The 17,426-nt window shown below is 36.6% G+C and overlaps 1 long non-coding RNA gene across 1 annotated transcript; it reads left to right on the forward strand.

Annotated features, from left to right (window-relative positions):
* The first annotated feature begins 499 nt into the window (after window positions 1-499).
* Window positions 500-4,743, forward strand: LOC106543479 (uncharacterized). The gene is made up of 3 exons (XR_001313149.2): window positions 500-569; window positions 2,132-2,262; window positions 3,112-4,743. It is a non-coding gene; the product is annotated as an uncharacterized LOC106543479 (long non-coding RNA).
* The last annotated feature ends 12,683 nt before the right edge of the window (window positions 4,744-17,426 follow it).

A 17,426-nucleotide genomic window follows, 5' to 3' on the forward strand; every position in this document is an offset into this window, starting at 1 on the left:
TTTTTGTTTGTTTGTTCCAATATCTTCATTTTTGATATTATTTTGTATTTTTCTGAACAGCCATTTAGACCATGGAATCCCAGTGTCCTCAATGAGCCTTATGATTTGAAAGGAACAGAAAAAGATGTTGTTCCAGTATTGATTACTTTGAATAGCAATATCTCTTAGGTTGCTGTAGAGACTCCTGTTTTTTAATGGAAAGCTATCAAATTTGAACTTGATCTCTTCGGCACCATCCCTCTGATTCATCTGAAATAAGATTAATAAAGTTACTGATTGATTTCAAGTCAGCATGAACTTTGAAAGTTTATGGAATCACCCTTAGATTCATTTTAATCTGTAATCCTAATGCATTGTTTCTGTATTAACCAAATTAAAAAGAATTTCCTGCAGTAGCTGCCATAGCATCCATTTCCTTATGCAAAGCAAAAGTCATTGCAAAAGATATTGCACAAGAATTAGCATAGCTCTCCAAATTAACCTTCAAACCCTGGCTCAGAAAGATTCCTTTCTTTGATGGGAAACTGAGACTGAGTTCCCCTACTGCTATGCATGAGATTGAAGGATAGGTAAGTGGGTGAGAGAGAAGACAGACAGACAGACAGACAGACAGACAGACAGACAGACAGACAGAGACAAAGAGACAGAGAGTGGGGGGAGGGAGGGAGGGAGGGAGGAAGGAAAGAAGGAAGGAAGGAAGGAAGGAAGGAAAGAAGGAAGGAAGGAAGGAAGGAAGGAAGGAAGGAAGGAAGGAAGGAAACTGTCTACTCAGTTAAGATGAATAGGGGCTTCTTGCACTTACATTTTACTGATGTTATATTTGTGTAATCTTTATTTAGGAACTGAATGCTATTAAGTATGGCAAGAAAGCAGGCAATTTATAAATAAAGGAACAGCAATCTTTTTGGCTTAGGGTACCACTTTTGAACAAAGACCAAAGATTTTGTCCCTATTTCAAATCTTGTGAGCTCCAAAATATTACATGTTCTTCAAGAAAAGCAAAGATGACCAAAATACTTTTGTGAATGATTTTGACATTGCCACATATGATAGCCAACTCTTGAAAGTTTTGCCATTTTATGAAGAAGACAGATATATGCATTTATTTAATTCTAATTGTTTAGGTATTAATTTAATAGATGGCACAAATATCATTGGGCATCCTGGCAAATGGCCTGGCATCTACAAATTCTAATAAAAATGATACCTTATATGTATAACTTTAATAATCAAGCTTATGTCCAGGGAGCGTATCTAATGAATTTTGTATGTATTATATTGATTATTAATAAATAATATCCAATATTATTTAATGGAATTTAAGTCACTAGAATTCTGAATGTAACAGACAGTCTCAAATATATTTTCAGTCTGTTTAAGAATCTCAGTATCTTAGATGTTGCTTTTTGTGTTATGTTATGTTTCTGCCACTAAATATTTCGTGTGACTTGCATGTGATATACACAAATGGTGCCAAGTTTAGCTAGCAACTTCAAAGTATGTGAAATCACAGCACAAAACAATCAGCCATTATAAGTGTTGAGAAATAAGTTTTATTTATTTAGACTATTTTATAGTTTCCCACTCTCGTGGATGAAAATCAGCAATATGTTTGCTATGGTTAAAAATGGAGAAAATGTATTGTAAGTCTTAAGATGGTCAAAAGAGGGGAGGATCGTTTTTGTTAAATATGTTTTTTTTTTTAAGAGAAAGATTTGGAGCAAGCTTTGTAGTCATCATCAGTCCAGCAATAGTGTCATTCATCACCAAAATATTTCACATCTTGACTTAGAATGAGGTCTTAACCTTGGGTTTAGACACCCCCTGGGAAGTCCATGGATAGATTTCAGGTAGTCCATGAACTTGAATAGAGAAAAAAAAATCACAACTTAATTTTTACTAGTATCTGTAATTTAGATTTCCATTCAGTACTGTAGGTAGGTAAAAAGTAATTTATGGCTTCTTGATGCTAAAAATATTTGTTAACTTCAATAGATCTCACTATCTAAAATTAGCATGTCCTCAATTTTTGTTAAATGATTTGATAATAATTTTTGAGGGTAATTGGTTTTCTTGGTAATACAATCTCTATGTATTTTTTTTTAAAAAAATCCTTCATTATCCCTATGAGTCTTCCTCAATCTAAGGTCCTCTACCAGAGTTTTAAGGTTCTGCACAGTATTTTAGCTGTTCGTAACTGCACTCTTCTGGACAGAGAGCTTTGACATTGTTTCTGAGATATGTTGGAACCACCCTCCAAAGGTAAGAGTCACAGTCCTAAATGCTCCTACTGCCTCTTGAACTACTTTGCTTTTAAATGTCTATGGAGATTTTCAGTCATCCAGGTCATGATTGTCCCGAAGGTGCTTTTTCAAGAGGCAAATGTACTTGTTTTTTCTTTGAAGATGTTTCACTTCTCATTCAAGAAGCTTCTTTACTTCTGACTTGATGGTGGGGAATGGAAGGATTTATATTCCTTGCAGATAGCTGGTCATTTGCATTCTTTTTATAGAGTCATTGAGGCCTTCTGGAGGTTTATCTGAGTTTTCAGGGTCACCTGAGTAGTGCAAATAGGTGTGGAGCCTTCTTGGAACTGCTAACTTTTTTTGTTGCGTGGACTGTGCCCTGTGTCTCTTCACTGTCAAAGACAGGCATGGGCTGTTGGGGATGAGTCTGTATTGTCTGCATCTCAAACTGAAGTGCAAATGGTTCCTTTGGTCTGCATTTTTTTCTGGAAATCAATTCGTACTCCTGTGCCATTTGAAGGATGTTCATTCCGAAGTGCATAGCACTTCAAGATGTTTCAGCTCTCATCCAAGGAGCTTCTGTGCCTCTCTTCAACAGTGAAGTATTACTGAAGCAAAATGTCTTCAAAGAAAAACAAGAAAGTTCAGTTTCCTTTTGAAAAAGCACTTTTGGTACTACTTTGCTTTTACTTTCCATAACCCCTCAAATTCCTCCTTCGTGGTCTATTATTTTCCAGCTTCTCATATACCTTTTCTAATGTTGCTATCATTTGGCATTGCTACATCTATCAACACTACTGTCTTATGGTTATAGTCTACTACTACAATATCTGGCTTATGGCTAATGCCCTGCTTGTCTTTTCAGTCTGGATCTGCAAGTCACACAGGATCTTAGCCCTCCTACTCTCCACTATCTTTTGTGGAATCTTCCATCTGGACTTGGGAGGATCTAAGCCATGTATTGTGCAGATGTTTCGGTACAAAATGCCAGCTACTTGGTCGTGCTGTTCAGTCTATGCTCTTCCTGCCTGCATCTTACACCTGCCACGATGTATATCGAGAAGGTTTCAGCAGACTTTCAAAGAGATCCATGGAAATAAAAGTTACCAACCTCTGATTTGAGCAAAGAAGATGCAATATCTGGATATTAACAAGCGGATCTTGTACACAGCAATCATAAAAGGAAGGACTCTGTTTTGTAGAATTCAGAGTCATGGCCTCTTAGAAAATAGGAAATTTGATTATAAATCTGATACCAACAGTGTAATCTTTACAGTTTCTTAAATGCTAAAGTAAAAATAAAATAAACAAAATCAGTTCCCACCATAAGTTCCATCAGTGTATTAGCCAAACTCATATGTGAAGCATTTCCTACTTGGAGAGGATTCAATTGTATATGCCTGCTATTAAGACAAGGAATTGTCAAGAAAAATAAAAAGTTCTTGCCAATATTAATTCTGCACTGTAAACTAGTTCACTTTCCCAGTAAATATGAGTGCAGTTTCCTGTTTTGTGCTCATATCATAAGCTGGTAACAGAACCAGCTTTGGATCAATTGCTTCCACTTAACATGATAAACAGCATGTGAATTTTATAGCTTGTTCCTACAACTCTTGAAAGAAACCAACAAACCAAGAGCAATGTTATTGCAACTGTTATTACTTTCCTCCCTTGTTAAGAAAGCACATTTCCCAGCCATGCTATGTACACAAGCTGCATTCATGTTACCAGTCTTTGTGGATGGTTTAAAGAGAGACCCCACAGATTTTCTGAACTCATCTGGCATCAGTACACAAAAACCCCTGAGGATCTAAGACATCACAAGCTCTGGAATGTTTTTGTTTTCAGAAATCAGTCCTAAAACTGTAGTGTTTTGTCACACATCTGGGAAAAGTGTGTAGAGGTTACAAAGAAGAACTGAAACTCTTGAGAAAGAAAAGTATGTAAAAGAAAGACCGGGTGGATAATTTACTAGGAAAGATGGGCAGAAACATAATGATACTGCCACAAACATTCCAACACAATTGAAGGCCATTCCATAAAGTTATGCTGTGCAAATTTTGCAGAAAGTATGGTGATATTGGCTAATTTTATACTGTAAGTAAATCATCAACAGGAAAGGGATTATCTTATTCCTAGATAACAGATCAAGTGGTCAAATATTAGGTGGAGAGGATGAAAAATTCTAAGAGCTATTGGTGTGAAATTCTTAAAATATATAGCCATATGGTATGTTCCAGATTAGAGTTCCAAAATTATTTTTTTCTTCAGCCTGTAAGTGCCAGTATTGTGAAAAATATAAACATGTAACAGATAGCCTGACCCAGGCAATTCTATATGGAATGATTTGAACGTAAATCTTGCCGAGATCCAAGAGGTTGTTTTCCTGTTTAGGATTTTAATCTCAAAGAAGCAACTATGTACATTCCATTTAAATAAACTCTAAACTAAATTTAACCTGCTTGAAAAAGACAGAATTTGTTCAAAGTACTATGAAGCATCTTTCTCCAAACTTAGCAGTTCCAAAATTCCAGATCTATGCTACAGATTTTTTTTTTTAAAAAAATGTGGGAGTCACTACATTTCCCCTAGCTTTGTAATTTTTTTAATTGATAGCTTCTATCTGTGGAAATACTTGGATGGGACTCTCATTTTTGCTTTCAAACATAATTTTTTGAGAGGAATGTGAGTGGGGTGGGTGGGTGTGTTTATGTGTGTGTGAGAGGGGGGAAATATGGCTTATCTTTTTAAAAATATATCATGAACCATAAAACCTTAAACCTGTTACATAGTCTTTGAAGTTATTTGTCTACATTATTATCACATATATAGTAATAACTACATTCTGTCTGTCTCTATTTATCTATCATCTATCTATTTTTTTGAGGTTTTCAGCGTGTCTACCCAAAGGTTACATACCTGTGGCCGTGGAACATATAGATATTAAATGCATAATGCTGTATCAGCAATAGATCTAGATAGAAACAAATTCCAGAAAGCATGAACTGGAAAACTGCTTGTATGGAAAATATAACACTCTGATAGTAACAGAAAAACATGGTAAAATAATGTCTATTGCACTTCTTAAAAAAGAAAAACTTGTCTTTGGTATAAAATATGATGAGAGCGAGCTGAAAAAACATCAGAACAGCTTTGATCTCCTCAAAGCTGGCCAACTGATGGAATAATGTAAAATAGGCTCCTGGAAATTCTCTTTGAGGGAGAAAATGGCAGAAAATTTGTGAGGAGTCAGAAACATTAACCAAATACTCTGTTTTTGAAAATGGATCTGTAAACTCTGGAAATTTTAGATTTTCCCTCCAGTGTTATTATTTGTATAAATACCTGAAGGTGGTGAACATACCTAATACTCCTTCCTCCTCCTCCTATTTCCCCCCCAATAACAACCCTGTGTAATTGGGCTGAGAGGTACTGGCCCAAAGTCATCCAACCAGTTTTCATGTCTAAGGAGGGACTAGAATTCATGCTCTTTATTTCTAGCTTGGTGTCTTAACCACTGTTCAATTATACATTATTTATTCTTTTAGAATAATCAGTGATATTGACCTAAGAGTTTATTATAACTATCATGTTACTATAAGGTAGATAGTGATATCTATGGAGAACTTCTAATAGTTCTAGCTACTTCTTGTCCTCTTCCACAAAGAGGAGAGCCAACTCTATTAGCTAAATCTGTGCCCTTTGTGCATTTGTTATCATCTCTGTTAGTATAGAAACTGCAAAACTCATGTGGCTTCTCTGAATTATTTAGAACTTTGAATATAAAGAATTCTAAAATCCGTGAGAATTTCCTCTGCTGCAGATGTTTGACCTCTAACATGAAGAAAGTAACAATAGATGCACATGGGGTGTAATAGAAAGAGAAAGCAAGCTACTCTTTCCTAACTCATCCCTAACACAATTTTAATAAAGTGTGAAAAGAATGTTTGCAAGGGACAGAATAAGGAGGAACTAATATATGTTGCATCACAAACATGATATAAACATATATAAGATAAAATATTAAAAGGATATCAGATCAATTTCTATTCATAATATATGAATTTGATGGAGTCTTTTTGTGCATCAGATGTTTTATACCTGGCAGTGCATTCATGCATGGAGCAACATTTATGTTCTTAAAAATAGAAGTACACCAATTGTTTTATCATAGTTAGTGACATTGATTGGGGATGTTTGATAGATTTCGCAATAATGTGCTTAATTAACTTATCAAATTTATAAGACAAGAAGTTTGGATAGTCTTGAAAAGTGATTTAAAAGGTTCATATCCATCATACTATTCCCTCTTGGGGTAAGAAATATTATACTAAGTGCAGAAAAATAAACAAAATCATTAAAGGTGTGTGATATTCAATTTATACCAACCCCTTTCAACATATCACTCCTTTCTATCCTTGTAAAGCATCAGTGCTTCCACCACATCCACGAAGGCTACTTCCTTCTGAGATCGGTAAAATAAGGGCCTAGATTGTTTGGGGCAATATGCTGACTCTGTAAACCTCTTAGAGACTGAATTTTGTTCATTAAATTTCTCACTTCTCATTGTCTGAGAGTCTCATCAACTCCATCTAGTTGATGAGACTAGCTATGAATTTCAGCTTCCCCCTTCTTTTTGAGTTATATACTTCTTCATATACTTATTTTATAATTTAATCCTAATTCATTTTTTCTGTGTGACAAAACCAGAGCCTAAACATGTTCCAAGACAAAATGTGCTTTCAATCCACATTTATTCAATATCTATTGCATCTCTTATTGTGTTACTACATACATTAACATACATTAATTAATACATTAATTAAGTGTGAAGGAGCCCATTATATGGTTATGTTGATTAGTTGTTGGGGTTTTTTTTACCTTGAATGCTTATTGTCAGGAGGGGAAAGGGAGCCGGGGAGAGGGAAGAGAGGGAAAGAGAATGTGTGGGTAACCTGAGAAGATGAGGGACAAAATGCTGCTGAGGGAATGATCCAACAAGAGCAAGGAGACAACGAGAGCCCCCAGTGACTTAATTGTCAGAGAAAAAAACTTAGGATGTACCTTCCCATTGGATGGGAAGTTTGTACCTTCATATATGCAGCATTTGAATCTTCATATACTATAGGTTTTAGGTTTAGGTTTTATTAATATTTGTAGGCCGCCCTTTTCCCTGAGGGGACTCAGGGCGGCTCACAGAAACCAAGGGAGGGGGAATACAACATTAAGACGACAACATATAATAAAATCAACACCATACATTCAATATTCGGGCGGGGTAACGGTCCTTATCCCCAGGCCTGACGGGCGAGCCAGTTCTTCAAGGCTGTGCGGAAGGCTTGGACGGTGGAGAGGGTACGAATCTCCACGGGGAGCTCGTTCCAAAGGGTCGGGGCGACTGCTGAAAAGGCCCTCCTCCTTGTAGTTGCCAGCCGACACTGGCTGGCCGATGGAATGCGGAGGAGGCCCAGTCTATGCGATCTTATAGGTCGTAGGGAGGTAATCGGCAGAAGGCGGTCTCTCAAGTATCCAGATCCACTGCCATGTAGGGCTTTATGGGTGAGTAAAAGCACCTTGAAGCGCATCCGGAGATCGACAGGTAGCCAGCGCAGCTCGCGGAGGATAGGTGTTATGCGGGTGAATCGGGGTGCACCCGCGATCACTCGCGCGGCCGCGTTCTGCACTAACTGAAGTCGCCGGATGCTCCTCAAGGGCAGCCCCATGTAGAGCACATTGCAGTATTCCAGCCTAGAGATCACAAGGGCCCGAGTGACTGTTGTGAGTGCCTCCCGGTTCAGGTAGGGTCGCAACTGGCGCACCAGGCGTACCTGGGCGAATGCCCCCCTGGTCACAGCCGCTAAATGGTGGTCGAATGACAGCTGTGGATCCAGGAGGACTCCCAGATTGCGAACCCTCTCTGAGGGGTGTAAAATTTGACCCCCCAGCCTGAGTGTTGGAATGTTGGCCAAATCTTTGGGAGGGAAACACAACAGCCACTCGGTCTTTTCTGGGTTGAGCACAAGCTTGTTAATCCTCATCCAGTCCATAACGGCCTCAAGACCCCGGCCCATCACGTCAACCGCTTCATTGATTTGGCACGGGGCGGACAGATACAATTGAGTATCGTCCGCATATTGATGGTATCTAATCCCGTGCCTGCGGATGATCTCTCCCAGCGGTTTCATGTAGATGTTGAATAGCAGGGGGGATAAGACCGAACCCTGCGGCACCCCATAATTTAGGGGCCTTGGGGACGATCTCTGCCCTCCCACTAACACCGACTGCGACCTGTCCGAGAGGTAGGAGGAGAACCACCGTAGCACGGTGCCTCCCACTCCCACCTCCCGCAGTCGTCGCAGAAGGATACCATGGTCATACCAGCCATGAGGGACACGGATCCAGAACACAGGTGGAGGAGCTTACAGCTCTCATGGCCTTACAACAAAGTTACAACAAAGTTACATATAGTTACAACAAAGTGGAATTTGCTCATCTATTGTGTTTCTTGTTTCCTGAAGAGATTATAATTTCAGTCTCATCGATTCAAGGTTACTTCCTTCTGAGATCGGTAAAATAAGGGCCTAGATTGTTTGGGGCAATATGCTGACTCTGTAAACCTCTTAGAGAAGTGTGAAGCAGTATATGTCTAAGTGTTATTGTGATTCCTATTCTTTACAGTTTGCTCATTTACATTGCAATTATCAATAAATTAGACCAAAGATATTAATCTTTGTTACCTGTTGGGGCTTTAGCCAATCAAGGCTTTCAAAGGAGTTGGGTGGTCAATAAATTTAGATAAATGGATAATGTGTTTTAGTAAGATAGAGAAGCAGGGGTGAAATTCAGCAGGTTATGACAGGTTCTGGAGAACTGATAGCGGAAATTTTGAGTAGTTCAGAAAACTGGCAAATACCCCCTTTGGATGGCCCCAGATTGGGTGGGAATGGAGATTTTACAATATCCTTCCCCCAGGAGTGGGGAGGGAATAGGGATTTTGCAGCATCCTTCCCCTGGAGTGGGATGGGAATGGAGATTTTGCTGTATCTTTACCCTGCCACACCCACCAAGCCATGCACACAGAACCGGCGGTAACAAAATTTGAATTTCATCACTGTAGAGAAGCCTATACACAGTACTTCCTTTTATTGTTCCTATGCACATGTAACTTTCCCTGATAATGACAAGGACAATGTTGATCAGTCCAATATTGTATTATGTATAACCAAACTTCAATTTTACCCAGCATGCTCATTCTATTATATGCATGCTAAAATCTTTAATCCAATTTGCCCAAATCCCAGAAACTGAGAAGTATATGCAGGTTCTGATATACTCCAGATGCAGAATAGAGACCTGCCTATGAATATCAGCAAAGGAATCTGGAAATAAGATTTCTATTTTCTAGAGCACTGTAATAGATATAATAGCACTGTCAAAGAAAAATACTTACCAAGAAGAATTGTCACTCATTCTGCTTGTGAGATCCCCTAAGGCTTCCGTGTAGGGATGCAATCATATTCACAGGAAGAGCTAGCTACACACAGTTATACAAGCTAAAGCAATCCTGTATCTCCCAAATAAGGAGGAATCCAGACCTGCACAGAGTTGAAAATTGTTGCTTCATATGAGAAAGCAAAGTACTTTTAAAAACAATAGAAAATCTGGAACCAATTAATAGTCATTACTGCAAATATAGTTTGTAGAAATGATCTGGTCTATTATTGTTCTTAATTATGATTGCCCCAGGTAGCACAAATATGTCCATTCCATCCCCAACCCATATTTATCTGATCAGGTATAATTAATTTTAAAATAGATTTTGTGAACAATGTATTTGAAAGTGGGCTGCAAAATTAGGATGATCAATAGCTAGTAGCAACGGGATATCTCTATGTAATGATCATCTTCACTTTACAGATCATATATGGCAACCTAATATCTAAGCATAAATTGATGATGTTCAATGTCATTGCCTAATTACATTATATCCTGTTTTAAATAATTGAACATGTTTCATAGTTAAAATATTCCAGCCCAGAAATTCCAGCTCAAAAATATATCATGTGAAGAGTTAATACCACTTTATAATGCCTTGTTAAAGCCACACTTGGAGTCCAGTTTTGGTCGACATAAAAAAAGATGTGGAGACTCTAGAACAAGTACAGAGAAGAGCAACAAAGATGATTAGGGTACAGGAGGCTAAAACATATGAAGAACATACGTTTTTCTGCAACATATATTGCAGGAACTGGGTATGTCCAGTTTAATGAAAAGAAGGACCAGGGGTGACATGATAGCAGTGTTCCAATATCTCAGGGGCTTCCACAAAGAAGAGAGAGTCAAGCTATTCTCCAAAGCACCTGAGGGCAGGACAAGAAGCAATTGGTGGAAAAACTAATCAAGGACAGAAGAAATCTAGAATTAAGGAGAAATTTCCTGACAGAACAATTAATCAGTAGAACAACTTGCCTCCAGAAGTTGTGAATGCTCCAACACTGGAATTTTTTAAGAAGATGTTGGATATCCATTTGTCTGACGTGGTGTAGGGTTTCCTGCCTAGGCAGGGTGTTGGCCTAGAAGACCTTCCAACTGTTATTCTGTATTCTGGTTCTGACCTCATCAGGTATGGTAGACACATTTAACATTGATAAAAAAAATTTAGGATAAAATTCCAAGGGAAGGAAGAAAGGAAAGGAGGGAGGAAGTGAGAGGGAGGGAAGGATTTTAGTAGTATTATCTGTCCTAAATTCCCAAATACATTGTCAACTTATCTTAAAGTTGCCTATTTTGAGAAAATTGATTTAAACAGTTTTTTTAATGCTATTTCTGTGGGGAAAAATAAGTATCTCTATCAAGTACCAGAATATTGTTTGCTACTTCTGTATAAACCTTAGGTGTTAATCCCCTATTTGTTAAATATCTTGCCCAATAAAGGTATTTGTGAGAAGGCCAAAACAGGAATCATAATTCCATTTCCTTATAAATATACGAGATATTTTATAGATATAGAAAAGCAATTGGCATTTGAGACCACACTGTAGAATGTTGAATGTTTGAATGTAGACGGGGCTTTACAAAATGCATTGTACATTCCTTTTGAGATTTCTAGGTCTTTGATAAAATTTCAAAAGATTTTTTTCTCCTACCATCCTCTTTATATTCTTACATGATTTAAATATTTCTCCTATGGGTAAACATGTAGATACCACAAAACATCTGGTTCACAGAATGTTTTGTTTGTTTTGTTGCAAAAAGAGTGAAATGGCTTCATTTCTAGAATTTGTACATCATAACTGCAGCTTAAAAGCAGAGTTGCTCAACAAAGCTGTGAAGGCAAGGGAAATGGGATGTCTCAAAATAAGTGTGAGATATAAATATAGCAAAAAAAAAAAGTCTGTTAAGTCCCATGCTGATTTTCAAGAACTCCAAACAAAAAGAATGGTGTAAAAGAGATGTGCTTAGAAGATTGGAAAAGTATGTTCATAAAATTCTGCAGCATTTATGTTTATATGCAGGTTCATATCCTATTCTGCCCTTATATCTAAATATATACAGTAAGATATTTAATGTCATCTCAAGAAATGTTGCCAAATTTTGTTACTCCTAATTTATCCTAATGATTTTTTTTTTAAAAAAATGTATCTTTCTTATACAGCAAGAAAAAAAATGCTTTCACATTATGTCTTCCTACTCTTCTTCTGAACTGTGGGATGGTGGGAATCACGGAGCCCGGGATTGGTCTAGAAGACATCCAAGATTCCTTCCAATTCTGTTATTCTTGAAGCCCTAATGAATCAGGAAATGGAAGTATATTTCCTCATTGCGTGTGGCATGGTTTCCAATCTGCCATCCAAACAAAAGGGAAAACTATTGGAATCCTTCAGATTCATGCCAACATAGTTTTTTTTTTTTTTTGGGGGGGGGGGTTGCCTTAAGTTAACTATGCTGCTTATCTGCATATTAATTGCCAGTGATCCACATGCACATTTCCCCTCCAAAAAAAGTTGACTGATTATTCATTTTTAGTCTCTGTGATCAAATATAGGCAATAGATTAGCAGCCAACTGGAGTGCTGACAGTGGAAAAGATTGGTTAATGTATATGAAATAAGCTGTTTAGTTGTATGTCCTACTATTTTACAAGCCACATAAAAGTAGTAGATAATCTTTTATGGCCAAGAAGGACATCAACGTATTCATTCAAGAGCTACAGTGGACTTATCTTATTTATAAAATGTGTATAATACTCATCTCTCTATCAAAAGACTGCCATAATATCAGAAGGGTAATTAAGAGAGTATGGCTTAATATCCAAAATAAACCTGACACAGAATTTAATTCACTGTATAAACCATTTTGAATTATAATTCTATACATAGCCACTAATGACATCTCATATTTCCCTTACTCTTAAGATAAATTTTTGGTATTCTGATTTTGAAAGTTCTTTTAAATAATGTTAGGGTTTTTTTATCATTTGAATTAAAATGACTAATTCCTTAACTTACTTTATGAAATTTGTTATGCAGATTATTGTGCTCCCCACCACAATATGGGGAAACTAACATTAATTATAGGGGTAAGACTTCAACACAAATATTCAAAACTACCAAGACATTTTTATAAGTATGTTACTATACAGAACATGGTAAATTTAGACTTACTGAAAAAGAAACTTATTTTTTCCTTAATTAGTGTCAATGAGGTGCATATATTTTAGTAGATTATTATGTTGTAAACTCAGTTTACATTTTGAATCCACAGTTCAGATATCTGCAATTGAATATGTTTGTGAATCTAAGAATTATTGTAAGCAAATTTAAATTAGGAAACTGCATATCATTTCATTTTTAGGCAGTCTATGACAGGAGTATCAAATAAACAAGAGCTAATATTTTATCCAAATTATTTTACAGCTTATCTTTTAAAGATACTAAATTTAGATAACAGAAAGATTGGAAGAATAGGAAAGCTGCGTTGGCCACAGACAAAGCAGCTGATTTGAAACTTACAGTCTGACATAATTTAAGCCACAGTGAAATGAAATCACATTATGAAAGAATTATAACCAATTTGCAAGAAGCTGTTTTATTAGAGAACACTTATTTCACATGTGGTGGATATGTGAGCATGTCCAAACATTGACAAGATTTACGTTTGCTTATACAAATGTATAATCAAATCACAACACGCAGCAATCAAATACAAGACCTTTATCTATCTGCAATGATACTCAAAAGCAGCTATTGCATCAAACCTTGTATTTGTCACTGTTGACAGCAGCCAGGATGAAAATAACTTGTCTATAGAAAATATGTAGGTTTGGAAAATAACCTGCTTTAATAGTTAATATAGGTAGTTTTCAACTTAAAACAGTTCACTTAGTGACTGTTCAAAATTACAACACTGTAAAAAGTGACTTATGACCAATTTTACACTTATGATTATTGCAGGATCCCCATGGACATGTGATCAAAACTCAGACGCTTGGCAATTGACTCATATTTATCATAGTTGTAGTTCCCAGGATCATGTGATCAACTTTTTTGACTTTCTGACAAGCAAAGTCAATGGGGAATCAAGATTCACTTTACAACCGTGTTCCTTACTTAACAACTATCATGATTCATTTAAGAACTGTGGCAAGAAATCGAAAAAAAATCACTTAACAACTGTCTCACTTAGCAACAGAAATTTTGGGCTCAGTTGTGATTATAAGTTGAGGACTACCTGTATAACACAAAAACTTACTATGATGAAAAATCAAAAATACATTTATAGAAATGAGACCATTTATAATTTGTTGTACATTAATGCAAGCATGAAAGGCAAACAACCAAGTACCAGATCTATTTATGAAAGCAAATTAATAGCAAAACTTTTAAAGTGTAAACCAGAATGGTTTAAGGTAGAGAACTAAGAATTACGGTCTTTCATTAAAAATTATGAAGAATTTTCCAATTTTATTACATTATAAGCTATAATGAGCATGCTGCCCTATATTTTGCATTGGTGTTGATTATTAACAAACAAAAATCTGAAATGATTTTAAACAGCCCAACCTTTTAGCTGGCATTTTAGCCAATTACATTTTTAAAAAGCACATCAAATTAATTATAATACTTATAGTGTACACACATAACGTGTTAGTGATGTGAAATAATATTAAAACTAAAACATAAAAAAGAACAGTATATAATAAAAATATTTTTTTAAATGAAGGATGATGCAACAATTCTGGTTTCCCCTTTTGTTAAAAAATAAAAAATCAAGAAATGTTGAAAAATAACATGAATTTCTATTCTATTCTATTCTATTCCATTCCATTCCATTCCAATTTCTATTCTTGGATTCCATTCTTATTCATTTTTCTATTTCTAGTCTTTGTATAAATAATCAATATCCTTTTAAATAATCTCACTAACTAAATTCCCATTGATGTTTAAAGTTTCTTTGGGCAATTAACAGGAATATTTTCCATATTGTATTCTGTTCTTTATTCAATCTTGTACTAAGTTCTTTTGGTCTAACTACTGAAAAGTCATTTTGAATTTTCTTTTTGCCTTCTGGAGAAAGTGCTGGGCACCCAAATCAGTGTCCTGACCTTTTGAAAGCAAGCTGGATTTGCTTATCATTATAGTCAGATGATAAAAATAAAAAATAGTAAAATAGCATAGATAGTTCATTGGAAATAACAGGGTTCTCGCTGGACCATATGGGAATGAAATTTTCCTAGGGGTCATTATTAAGTGAAATGGTCACCAACCTGCAGGAAATGTGTCTGCCTTAGAAAGAGAAAATTATAGGGAAGGCTTAGAGCAAGTGCCACCATCTTTGATTTTTTTTTAAAGGGTTAGAATCTGATTTTTGAGTGGTTTACTTTCCTGAGAGGTTTCCCAGAAAACATAGGCATAGCCTACATCTGATTATTCATCTTAAATTAATTTCCCCAGAAAACATGGGCCAAGTCAGTACCAACCACTTTTCTAATTGTTTTGGTGGTTAAAAGAAGTCATTGCTTCAATACCTTCAAACAATTTTGTATGAGATAGAAAATTGTAAATTTCTTTTACAGAGGATGACAATTTGGGAGGGGGGGCAAATTGGAAAATAGTTTAGGACGTGTGTGTGTGTGTGTGTGTGTGTGTGTGTGTGTGTATACGTATACATGTGTATATGTGTGTATGTGTATATTTATGAAATCCGCATTGACATAAATCCAAGTATTTTCATGTTGCTAGCCAGATATTACTGTTGTTGCTTTTTTTCAAAGATTTTACTTGTTTGCAAAGGTAAAGCATGCATAGACCCCATTTCCATTTAACAACAAGCCACTAAGTGGGTATTGTGCCATTTATGATGAGGTCAGGGCCAAATTATTGATGGTAGGTGAACTCAAGGGCTCAGATATTAAATAACTGAATTATCTTTTTGAAAGTGTGTTTCTAACTGTTAGTAGTTAAATTGTTAGTTTTTCTTTGTTGTCATTTAAATGTAAAAAGAAGCATTTAAGTTCTCAACTGTAGCCCTGGTTTTCTCTTGATCCAAATTTATATTTAGCACTCTTTATAGCTTTCTTGTATTCAGAATGTTCTCCAGAGTTTCCGATAGCACTACATGGTATCGGACCTGGCTACCTGAGAGACCGCCTCCTGCCATTTACCTCCCAACGATCAATAAGATCACACAGGTTGGGCCTCCTCTGGGTGCCGTCGACCGGACAATGCCAGTTGGCGGCTCCCCGAGGGAGGGCCTTCTCTGTAGCTGCACCAGCCTTGTGGAACGAACTTCCTGCTGAGATCCGGACCCTCACCACCCTCCCGGCCTTCCGTAAAGTGACTAAGACCTGGCTGTTCCAGCAGGCCTGGGGCTGTTGAGTATTCCAGCCCCATTTGATGAAATGGATGCTGTGTTGATTTTAATTTTGTAATTTTAAATGTTTAAATTTTTTATTTATTGTTTTTATTTACTGTGTGCCGCCCAGAGTCCCTAGGGAGTGGGCAGCATACAAATACCATTAAAGTTAAATTTAAAGTTAACTTTTGATTGCAATTCACAGAATAGTTAGGAAAATGGAAAATTCCAGACTTTTAGCCCCATTTCATGGAAAGAAACCAGGCTGGGGAAAGTGAGACGATAAGGTAGGACACTATTTTTCTATGTCTGAAAGCTAACTCATGACAACTGGACTTTGCCATGACTTCACTTCCAGACAGCTCTACCTGGATGACTGAGAATCTTCATTGACATTATTATCTTTTATAGATTTATAGATTATTGCTTCACTGTTTTTATCAGCTGCTCAGTAACCACGAAAGACCATTTTACCTAATCAAGATACACTATGTGCTAGCAGTCCTGCCATTTCTGATCCTGATCTGATGAGAATTTACTGAACAATACAGTTCTTCTAAATATAAGGCAATGAAGATTTCAAATTGATTAAGTATCAGTTTCAAATTCCTGGTTTTTACCATAAAATCACTTCACTGATGCCAATACATAGATCATTCTTCTCTAATCTATCCATCTCCCTCCAGATGACTGGCAGTCTGACACATCTGGGACACACAAGGTTGAGAAAGTTTCTATTCAATGTTAGTTCCTCTAATCCGAGGCTGTCAAACTCATGTTGTCATGACGGCATCATGTGATGTATCAGGTAGAACAATGGCTGATGACCTCTTTCTATTGGTCTATGATAGAAAGTATCCTTTCATACTGTATAAACAGTATGGTACGCTGGTTCAACAGCTGTGGACAGGAAGGCACTACAGAGAGTGATTAATTCGGCACAAGAAACTATTGGTTTCCCCCTAATACCACTAGATGACATTGCCAAGTCTCCTTGTTTTAGCAGAGTAAGGAAAATACTTAGGGATGATTCACATCCTGGTCAGTGTCTTTTCTCACTTTTACCATCAGGTAGAAGACCCAGAAGTATAGCCAGCTAGACAAACAGGTTTTTAAAAAGCTTTTATCCATGGGCTGTCAGACTTCAAAATACAACTATGATCACTCCATGGATACGTGGAAACATATAACTGGTTTCTCCCTAATTATTTATTCAAGGACCATTTTGCTATCTTATTTATGTTGTATTGCATTTTTGTTATGGATTGCACTAGTAGAGGCTAAATCAAATACGTAAGATGACAATAAAGGTGGTGGTGATGGTGAT

The sequence above is a fragment of the Thamnophis sirtalis genome, unplaced genomic scaffold (genome assembly GCF_051295495.1).
Source record: "Thamnophis sirtalis isolate CommonGarterSnake01/CBP01778 unplaced genomic scaffold, rThaSir2_p1.2 scaffold_1, whole genome shotgun sequence".
NCBI classification, from domain to species: domain Eukaryota; kingdom Metazoa; phylum Chordata; class Lepidosauria; order Squamata; family Natricidae; genus Thamnophis; species Thamnophis sirtalis.